We start from the raw sequence: 10,926 nt of genomic DNA, 5'->3' as shown, positions 1-10,926 counted from the left end.
ATTTCTTCACCTATATATATCAAATTATGTTACTTCTCTTTGTGTAAATCTTGGATTCTAGATCTTATGAAAATGACTTTTTATTACAGAAGTTTTAATTTGAATTTTTAAACTGTTTAAATATAGATGAATCTTTGCAAATCCAAAAAAGTGGTGGGAATATCTACAACATGTAGTTTCTCAAGCAATCTTCTGCATGTTTTGTGACATGATCATTGTGCACATATATTTAATACTGAATGAAGGTCTTCTGCTATCACTATTAATGGTTCTATTGTTGTGTAAGTCATTTCTTAAGTGTTGTGTATTAACACATTAGAGTAAAAGATAATTGTGTATGAAGAATAATATTACGGAGTCAGGCAGAATTTGACCTTAGTTTTGACCAAATTAATCTTTATTTGTTTGCCAGGTTGTGTGCCAAACATCACTTCATGTTGTAGTGTATTTTTTTCCTTTCAAAAGCCAGACTATGCAATTTGGCTTTATAAGAAGTTTCACTTTATTATTAGTGGAGAGCGGGAGATAAGGAAAGGGAAGGAAAAAAAAATACTAATTCTAGAAACTAGCCATTGTTCCATGGCAAAACACGTGAGTTTGTTCTATTATGTTCATCGGAAGTCTTTACGGAGGAGTTGGGACTGAGTGAGCGACATAGATTTGCTTGAGGCTACAAATTCTTTTCTGTTGTTACTTGCATCTTACTTAATTTTTCTTCTTCAAGTTCTTCCTGTTTTCCCATATCGTCTTCTCTATAGAAGCTGCTACATCAAATTAACTAAGTACATCCTGCTTTGTTGTCCAAGTTTGTTCTATTCTATTACTCGGAAGTCTGTATAAGACGGAGAGAGTGAAGCAGATTTTCTTGAGATTTGAATTATTTTTTGATGCGGGTTTGTACGCTATACTGTTTGATTAATGAAAACTGATGGAAAGTAGTGGCAAACATTTGATTGAGTAAGCTATTGGATTTTACCAGTAATACACAGTAATTCCTTGCAATATAATCATTGTTTGTATTTACACATTGGATAATAGATGTTTCAATCGCTAAATTAAACTAAGGCTTTTAGAATAAATTGTGGCCTCTAAGCTTGTGTGTAGTCAATTTCTAAATGTGTAATATTAGCACGACTATTTCTTAAGTGCTCCCAGCCACTTATGTTCTTTTTTTTGACCAAATGATATTTATGTTCTCGATGGGTTGATTTGAACGCCGTCCCGTTGTAACGCACGGGCCCTTTTTCTTCTTTTTTTGACCAAATGATATTTATGTTCTCGATGGGTTGATTTGAACGCCGTCCCGTTGTAACGCGCGGGCCCTTTTTCTAGTTAAGTCTAAGACTTAAAGCCTAGTGGGTTGATTCCATCACAAGAAACCAAACCATGTGCATTGCGCTCAATTTATGAGCTATCAGAGTTTATTACCGAATAGAAGGTCATGCTCGAGTCCGTCCTGTGCTGCAGGTGACGACCATGCCGGCCATGGAAACATATCTTTTGGGGAAAGTAGTGGCTGCACTCACCTTCGGTGCATCCACACAAGAAAACATATCAAAACATTTCAAAAAAAAAATCTGAAACTTATGAAAGTGATCCTCAACAAATGTTATTGGCACTTGCAAAGTTTGGTATTCAAATAACATTCAAGGAGCTCTGTACAAAAAAACAAAATTATAAAATCTGCTCAAACAGTGCACTTACATTTTGACTACCTTTCAGTGATTTTTTTGTACAGAGCTCCTTGAATGTTATTTGACCACCAAACTTTGCATGTGCCAATAACATTTGTTGATGCTCATTTCCACAAAGTTTTAGATTTTTTCGAAATGTTTTGGTATATTTTTTGTCCGTGGGTGCACTGAGGGTGGGTGTAGAAAAACCACTCTTTATCTTCTAATATGGATCCTCGTGATGTTGAACACGACGAGCCCAGCAAACCTCTCTCTCTCTCTCTCTATCCATATTTGTAAGGTTGGCCACATTTTTTATGGTCGGCCTGAGCGCGCTGTCCATTTCCACCATTCTGACCACCAATATTGGGTCAAAGTAGCCGAGGGTGGTGAGGAGACACTCCAAGCCGATGACTAATTTAGTCTTACAGAGCACATCCTCTCTAAGAACACTCTCGCTGCGGTCCTCTTTGGTCTTGTTGGGGAAAGATCCGCAAGGAGGGTGCGGCTATCGCAGCATGGGCGATGGGGTGAGTGTGGCGGCGACAAGGAATGGGGAGAGATAGGGGGTAGAGTGATGCTGGGCCAGAAGGGTTGATGGGGGTGAGCGTGACGATGACATGAACGGGGGAATATAGGGGGTGAAGTGGCGCCGCCGAGCGGGGTGGCCTGGTTTAGATAGGGGGCAATTGGGAGCGCTCCGATGGGAGACGGGACTGGATTGGCGCAGGAGGGTGGGAAACACATGCAAAACGCTGCAGTGCACACTAGTTCCTGCTATTTCCGATAGAAAAGTGCCCCTGTCATTGACAGGGGAGGAAGCAGTAGGTATACGGATAACAACGCCATTGATCAGGCTACACGCATGATTAAGATGCCGGGCTAAAACTTCTCTCTTGTGCGAGCTGTTGGTGGATGGAGGACTCCACACCAATGTCTGATAACGTGCAAATATCATGGCTCACGGACTTAATTTGAAGCGGCCTTCATAAATTATGCAGGCCGAGAGGTGTATGGCGACTATGTTAGACCGCTCATTTCAACCATGACCACTATATATGCGGTTATTATGCCGATCGGCACCTAAGGATAACTCTGCTAGAGTTGATCTTAGCTTTTAATAATCACCACTAAATGAATATTGTATCGGAACAACTGATGCTTGTACACGTTTATAACCATAAGGGTTCTGTCTGTTGGATATAATCACAAATAGGCAAAACTGAGTCCGGCACGGACATGTAGCCCTGGCCGAGTCGGCCGTGTATAGGTAGGATAGGTAGTACTAGTAAAAGAGTCTGTGCGTTGCAACGGGAAAAGAAAATAACGCACGGCCCTAACCCAATAACCATGACTAAGACCCCAATAGATATTGCCGAGGCGTCTCTCTCGGCATTAGATGAGAATCTGCTTTATTTTCATGCAATATTTTGCCGAGGCGTACATGCAAGGTTATCGACGGTTTCTTCTATCTCCAATTTGGCTTTGATGGGGTGTTCATTGTAATCCGGGTCGGTGTCGATACCAAAGAAAGATGGATCGTGCGCTATTCATTAAGGTTGCATCCTAAATAGCATTTTAAAAATGTTTAACAGGTAAAATAACATCAGATCCATATTCTACATATTTTTCTAATCAAATTTAATATATAACATGTTAAAATTAGAGTTAGGGTTTAAAAGATGCATTTTGATAAACTATTATTTGTTCTAGATGGAATGCGGGTTAATTATAGAAAAATGCAAAAACGATACGTTTTCTGGGAGTGCGGGTTATTTATCAGAAAAAGAAGGGGGTTTTCTATAAAACGGTAAAAAAGGGTTCGTTTTCTCACTTAACTGATATAGCGGGTTAATTACCTGAAAACAAAGGGGGTCTTCTGTAAAAAAAATGCTGCTGGTGAACGGGCAGAAGCAATGCATATTTTATTAATATAGTAAACATGCCTGTGCGTTCCAATGAGAGAAAAAAAATCATAATTTCGAATGGCAATGATCACATCTTACTACATCATCGATATACACTATCACTCTCATTTTTGTGAAAACATGAACAATTTTTAAAAATCATGACCATTTTCTTAAACTCATGAGCATATTTGAAATTGTGAACTTTTTAAAATCACGAACATTTTGTAAAATCAAGAACGTTTTCTGAATTCATGAACATATTATATGCAAACATTTTGTTTAATCTGCGAACATTTCTAGAATCGGCTAACATTTTTTTGGGATTTGATAAAATAATTTTCTAACGCTGGGCGTAGTATTAGAATCGGCTAAAATAATTAATCTGCGCTGGGCGTAGTATTAGATATTCTGAAATGGGCCGGCCCAGTCAAATTTTTTCTGTGTGCAACGTTTTTTATAACTTATAGGTGGCATTGGTGGGTAATTTTTTCCAACTTCGGGGGCAATTTTAATGATGTATGGGCAGAAGCACTCCGTGCTTTATTATTATTAACTAGCAAACATGCACGTGCGTTGCAACGGAAGAAAAAAATTCACCCCTCATACACACACTTGACGACACAACAAATCCCTTGAAATCTTTCATGATGCCACGCAACAACAACATGCTAAGTGCTGTTGTGAAAAAACATAAATGTGTGATGATTTTTGAAGTGTACTCAAGGTGTTTAGAATTCATTATACAACACAAATATCTACCTAGTTGCCGGTATATGTTTATGCATTTGATGTTGTTTCTCGGTGATGCCCAAAAAATATTGCATTAGAATGAAAATAGCAAAGTACATTTTAGTATTCAATGATAGCATGTGCGTAAGAGCATTATTTTTGTCATATATGTGTTTGCATATATAAAAATATATGTGCATTTGCAACCATAATTCAATTCAAGACTTAATTTGGTTGCAAACATATCGGATTGCTCCACAAAAAACAACCAATCTATAAGGGCATATGTAATAGGCATTTCTAAAATATCTCATCATATAAAGAACGTATTATTTAAGTTTGCACCCTGAACATATTTCTAAAAATTAATGATATTTATAAAAATTAATGATAAGGGAATATTTGGAATCTACACATTTTTCTGATGAATTATCATATATGACATGTTAGATTTGGAGTTAGGGTTTGAAAGATATGAAAATTTCAAAAAGTATTTGATCTCTTGGAAAAAAGGGAAAGGGTGGGGATCGAACACACAACCTCCAGCGTGGTAGGTGAAGGCACCAACAAGTGCGTTGTGTGCATATTTATTTCATAAGAGGGGATCTCTTCCTTTTGAGCTATGCCCGCCGTAGACGAAACAAAATAAAACAAACCAAACGTTTTTCTCACTTACCGGTGGCATTGGTGGGTAATAATTTACAACTTTAGGGGCAGTTTTAATGACGGACGACCAGAAGCAATATTTGCTTTATTATTAGGGGGAGACTAGTACAAATGCTCGTGCGTTGCAACGGGCGAAAAAAATTAAAATATGCAATGCATACCTTTACACAACACTTCATATACCCAATTTTGGCAATCATCAAAAATAAAGTTACACTGACTATCACATTTTGGGCCATGTAATTTGGACGTGAATAAGACATCATAATCGTTTGTCTGACCTACTTCAGCTCGGCACTTTCATCTAATGAAAGAGTTGTGGTGCATGCAATACATCCTAGATATACATGATATTTTCTATTTATTTTGAGAAGGCGTTTTTCTGTAAATTTGGAGAATATTTTTTGGATATTTTTTTGAAAAATAGAATTATTTTTTTGGAGACGTACATTATCTGGTTGGGAAATTGCACGCTGTTTTTGTGTTCTTATATTTCATTTGCAGACGCACTGATTTTTTTAAATATGAAATTACGCATGATACTACGCACGAGTAAAAGCAGCAGGCTGCTGGCGTAATTGTCCTGACATTGGAGAGTCAAGATTTAGATCAAAATTACATCGTCATATTTTTGTCTAGCCGAAGGTAGATCAAGTATACTCGCTGCTACCACACACCAACATAGAGCAGCAGTGCATCACTTCAGTTAGAGAGGCGAGATGACCAGTGCAGCACTTCAGCTAAACAGGTGAGATGAAGTGTTCTAACTGCAGAATTGACATATTATTTTATACAATTCACATGAGCGGTAGATCTAGCACCAGCATAGGTGGATCTATAATCATTCTTGTAAAATATGCCTTGACTTGTATCAAATATATAAACTTACTATGCAATGTGGACAGTAAAACCAAAATAACCAACATTGGTAAATTCAACCAGCACATTTAAGACCACTCTCCTCCACAGCTTATTGTTAAAGAGTACAAATCTAGATTTTATGAAAGCTAAAAACTCATGTCATTTACAACCAACAATATCTAATTGGCCCTACTGGGTTACATCTAATGAATTATGAGGCGCGCTTTCCTTAGCTTCATATCTGAAACTACCATCATGAGCTGCCATCCAATAGAGAAGCTCCATTTTCAGAATAGCACATGTCCTGTTGAGAGAAAATGGAAGTTAGCACCAAGTACATCAATCTTGAAAAAATAATAAAGTTTTCAGAGTAGCTTACAAAATCAATTTGCACAAACATATGGAGATATTACATATCAGTTTTATACTTGAGCCTATGCCAAGAGACCAATTGCGTTAAATACTTTCTCAAATCAATTTTAATTGCTAGTTTAATCTTCTGTAAACCCTGGCTGTAAATCACTGTAAAACAAACATAGCTCAATCATAATTTGCACAAAGAAAAAAAGAACCTGCAGCAAAGTAGGTCTAGGCGATGGCTAATGGTCTTTCGGCAAAAAGTCGGTGGAGGCAACATTTTGTGTAACAACAACAAAAATTGAAGTTAAAACTCCAACAATTACCTTGTCATACAATATTCCAGATTTTGCAAAGATGCAATCAGCATGGAGTTCAATGGAACATGGAGCAGTTATAACAATACAGTAAATAGTGGAGTGACAGATAATCTTGAAAAGCTAACTATAGGATGCATAAGCTACTGGATGGGCCCATAGTGGAGTGATCTGGATGTTTCTTCCAAGATTATTTTGTCGGCAAGAGCAGATCAAGGCTTTAATTACTTGCTAGCAGCTAGCTGCACAAACTAAAGATTCAGGCATACAGATCAAAGAAGCGCTTGTTTACCCAATTGCCAAGAGCAGATCAAGGACTCAAGTAATTGCTAGCATTAAGTTAATCTGGGGCTTGCTACAGCTAGCTGCACCAACTACTGATTCAGAACGAAGAGGTGCTTGCTTCAGCCTATGCCAACACACAAATTTTCCAATCAAAGCGTTGCTTACTTGCTTGCATCAATTCAAACTGCTACTTGTTGCAGCTACTTTTACAAACGAAATAAGATGGCAAAATAATATAAAGTTTCAACCTATAATTACAAGTGAACTCTGGTTGTAAATCAAAGATAGCTACTATAGGACATGATCCACGCTTTCAACAATTCAAGTACGCTCTAGCAATTTTCTAGCTACAGAGTTGAATCCCCACCTTTGTGAAAAAAAATCATTTCTTATAGAACCCATTTTATTACATAAAAAGTAACAATCTCAGCTCTGGTTCCTACTCTAAATCATTTTAATTACAAAGTTGAATACGACGACGACGACTTATTCCTACTCTCGAAGTTTCTCCAAAATCACGTCCTAAATGTTCTGAACTGGGAGAGCAAGAACTCAAATCGAACAAAAAGAGACATATATTCCTCAAAAGAGAAATTTGAGGTGCTTCGCATTAATCCATATAGAAAAAGAGCAACAATTTAACAACCATTTGAAGGCACCGCCCATAACTTGCTCAGGCTACTGTATAGTGTGCATTGTTCTGGAGGCCATGATCCACCCACAACAGAATCCCCGACCTTTCTTGCCCCAAAACCAGACAGAATATTATGCACAAAATTATCCAAATTGCTACTAAAAGCTACCAGCCAATAGCAAGAAGAACATTAAAAAGTAAGTAATGATGGTCGATGGTAGATAGGAACAATGCAACATTCCTGCATTACTATTACAGCCCCTCAAAGTATAAGTCTTCAATGAAGAGTATAATCACCTGCAGCACAACTAAACATATAGATGTGACCAATCTTCATGCCCGCTGCGTGGAACTTCTTTAATTGGAGTCGGAGCTGCTCCCACAAATCTTCACAAAGCTCTTCAAAATTTTCATATGTTATGGTGCCCCTGTAAAAAAATGGCATGCATGTAAACATGTAGAACTTGCACATTTTTTTCTGGTCATGATTTAAGATTACATTTTCACTATAGAATGAGAAGGGAGAGCTGAAAGCATGAGATGGGCAAGAAGATCAACCATAACATAGCAAAACAGGCTTGTGGCAAATATAAAAAATGAAAAGCTAAGAAGCCAGCATGAATTAATCTTGCAAGCTCCACACAATCATGAATATGCAAAGAAGATATCGTATAATATGGGTCACAAAACTCAAGATAGAATGTGAGCATGGGCACAAAATCACCTCACAAGAAGAATTTCTGTAACTCATGATTGCTATCATATTTTTATCATAGTAATGATGCTTTCTGAAGCAACCAAGCTAGGTGCATGAGTAACAGAGAGAATCAGTACCTCAGAGAATATTAGTACTTCGGAGCCATGTGCCTTTAACTTGGGAAGACATTTATCTAACAGAACCATCTTTTCCTGTAGAAAGGGAAGTAATTTTCCTCATCTCAAAGAAAAGAATCATATTTTTCCTGTAGAAAGCATCAAGCCTTGAGGAGGCGCACCAAGGATGATGCCCTTGAGCTGCTTCAGGACTCCAAGGAGACCGCTAATACTGCAGTCCGCACCACGGTAGGGGAGGGCCGATGCCGGTGGAATCGTTGGGATGCACGACGGACACAAAAATTTACAAGTCACGTAGTTTTATATATTTTTACTCACTACTAGAGTAAGCGAATCATGAAAATGTACTCAAAGACTAAAACTGAATTCTATACACCAAATATAATTTTCAGGATATTCTAGTTTATTTAAATTGTGTGCCGCAATCATCTCCGTCCTCATTGCCTCCTCTACATCTGCCAATGTCCTCGAATCCTTGGCGTCCATGGGGATCCAGTATGTCCTCCTCATCGCGTCCGGCCATCATGCCCAAGACCTGTTACATGTGCCATAAAGCTCCTGAAATTTCAAAATCAATTAAAAAAACTGAACATATATGTGGATTCAACGAAAGATGTCTTCGCTTGTGCTCTACGAATAAGTGATCGAGGTCTTGGCTGTTTTGTACAAAGAACACAAAGTCCTGGTAAATGATTTACAATAATGTAGCATGACGTTCAGCTTGTTTGGGCAAGTGATGTTCAGTTTGTTCAGTTTGATCTTACCAAAAAGATCAACGTAATTCAAGACATGGGAACTCAACCAAGAATACATTGGTGCCTATCAATACGTCCCAATTGGATTTTGCCTTAAATCAGTGCAGGGGTGGCAGGGGAGCGCATGTGTGTGTACCTGTGCGTGGTTGTGATAATCGGTTCAGACGAAGTAGTGTCCTCGCCGGCGTTGCGGAGGAGGGCCTAGGTGGAGGAGCTGTGTTCCGTGGATAGCACACGCTCGGCCGTCAGGACAGCGCCCAGCCGGACCATCTTGGGACGACACAGGGAGACGGGGAGCAACTGCACGACGGAAAAAATTGGGAGCCCAGCAACACATTGGAAATCCATCAAGAGTTGGCCTGCAGTGTTGGAGCATATAGTCAATGTTCTCAAGATTTTGCAGATTCAACTTCTGAAGCAAAATCATACAAAAATTGAATCATTTTACACATTATGAACATTCAGAAGCAGATAACAAACGTATCATGCGTCTGTTCACTGCTGCTAAAATTGTATCTAACCATTAGTTGAGTAAGTCACCAGAGAAGTTGTTATGTATATTGAACATGTACTCAAGCACTCATGAAAAATCTTCTACACAAAATTAATCAGGCGAGAGCATGCCCATGCCAGTGAATTCTCACACGACCTGGAGGTTACTGTTGGCGACGGGCTGAACTTGTGAAGGGCATCTCTAGCAATTAGCAACGACATGGCATACTTTTTTGCGAGGAGGAGAGGAATCCTGACACAAACCTGATCCGATGACCGGAGCCGCCGTCGGACCAGCAGCAGGTACCCGCGCAGTCCCTATTCTCCCTTCTCTTCTCTCCATCTCACCTCGTCTCCCTCCCTTGTATCTTCTTCCCAGAAGACCGAGTCGCCACAGCCATGGAGCACCGCCGCCGCCGGCCTCCACTACGAACCATCGGTATGGATCCCGACCTCCGCCACTTCCCCACCGTTCCCCGCCTCCAGGAACTCTGCCGCCGTCGTCCTGCTACCGATCGGATCGGGGATCGGGAGCGCCGCCGCGGCCAGCCTCCACTACAAACCGCCGGGATGGATCCCGACCTCCGCCACTTCCCCGCCGTTTCCCGCCTCCCGGATCTCTGCCGCCGTTGTCCTGCTCCCGATCGGGGTCGGGAGCGCCGCCGCACCAGCCCAGAAACCATTTTTTATTCACTCACCGAGGACCGGGGGTTGAATCCCTAAAACCACAGGGTTTTATTTATAAATTTCCGAACAAAACGTTTTTCTCACTTAAGAAAGGATGGCGGGTTGAATTCTTAAAAATAGAGGGACTTTTTTGCAAAAACGACGACGACGTACGGCCAGAAGCCATCACTGGTTTATTAGTATATATATATAAGGTATAAATATAGATATAAATTAGGGGAGATATATACCTGTACGTGGTTCCCCTGTAAACCTGTACCAGATCAAAGCAATAAAATCCCAGGAGCGACACGCCTCTGTTGCGATCCATCGGCGTCCCGTGTACCGTGTGTGTATCGCTGAACTAGCTCGTATCGATCAGGCAAGCCGGCAGCTTGTATTTTCTATACGTGCGTGTGTTCGGTTGAAGGAAAATCGATCCAGCAGCCTGCTAGTCAGCTTGGTGTGTACGTGCAGCTTGCCGTGTACGTCTACGTCTATCTCTCCGACGGAACCGGTTAGCTCGGAAAGTACTCGAGCTAGTCTCGTACGTGCGTCTCGCCGGAAAGTACACGACGGATCGCAGCGTCGAGGCCGGGCCTGTGCCAACACTGTCAAACACATCACCGGTCATAAGCATGCACAAATATTCACCTTACGACAGTTAGAAAGTATAAGAGATTATACATTCATATTTGTCAATGTCCTTTCGGTGAAATGTCCTCCCTACCTAACATCCACTATGGA

At 40.1% G+C, this 10,926-nt stretch overlaps 1 long non-coding RNA gene across 3 annotated transcripts; it reads right to left on the bottom strand.

Annotated features, from left to right (window-relative positions):
- Positions 1 to 5,876: 5,876 nt before the first annotated feature.
- On the bottom strand, positions 5,877 to 10,215 carry LOC125539773. Of its 3 annotated transcripts, XR_007297014.1 has the most exons (6): positions 9,778 to 10,211; positions 9,158 to 9,380; positions 8,428 to 8,801; positions 8,267 to 8,341; positions 7,730 to 7,860; positions 5,877 to 6,143 (listed from the first exon to the last, which is right to left on the bottom strand). It is a non-coding gene; the product is annotated as an uncharacterized LOC125539773 (long non-coding RNA). The 3 variants fall into 3 exon arrangements; XR_007297015.1 differs by having other exon boundaries at positions 8,267 to 8,824; positions 9,778 to 10,215; XR_007297013.1 differs by having other exon boundaries at positions 8,267 to 8,801; positions 9,778 to 10,213.
- Between the last annotated feature and the right edge of the window lie 711 nt (positions 10,216 to 10,926).

Source organism: Triticum urartu, chromosome 2, assembly GCF_003073215.2.
Source record: "Triticum urartu cultivar G1812 chromosome 2, Tu2.1, whole genome shotgun sequence".
Classification (NCBI taxonomy): domain Eukaryota; kingdom Viridiplantae; phylum Streptophyta; class Magnoliopsida; order Poales; family Poaceae; genus Triticum; species Triticum urartu.
This window is presented reverse-complemented; position numbering and strand designations above follow the sequence as displayed.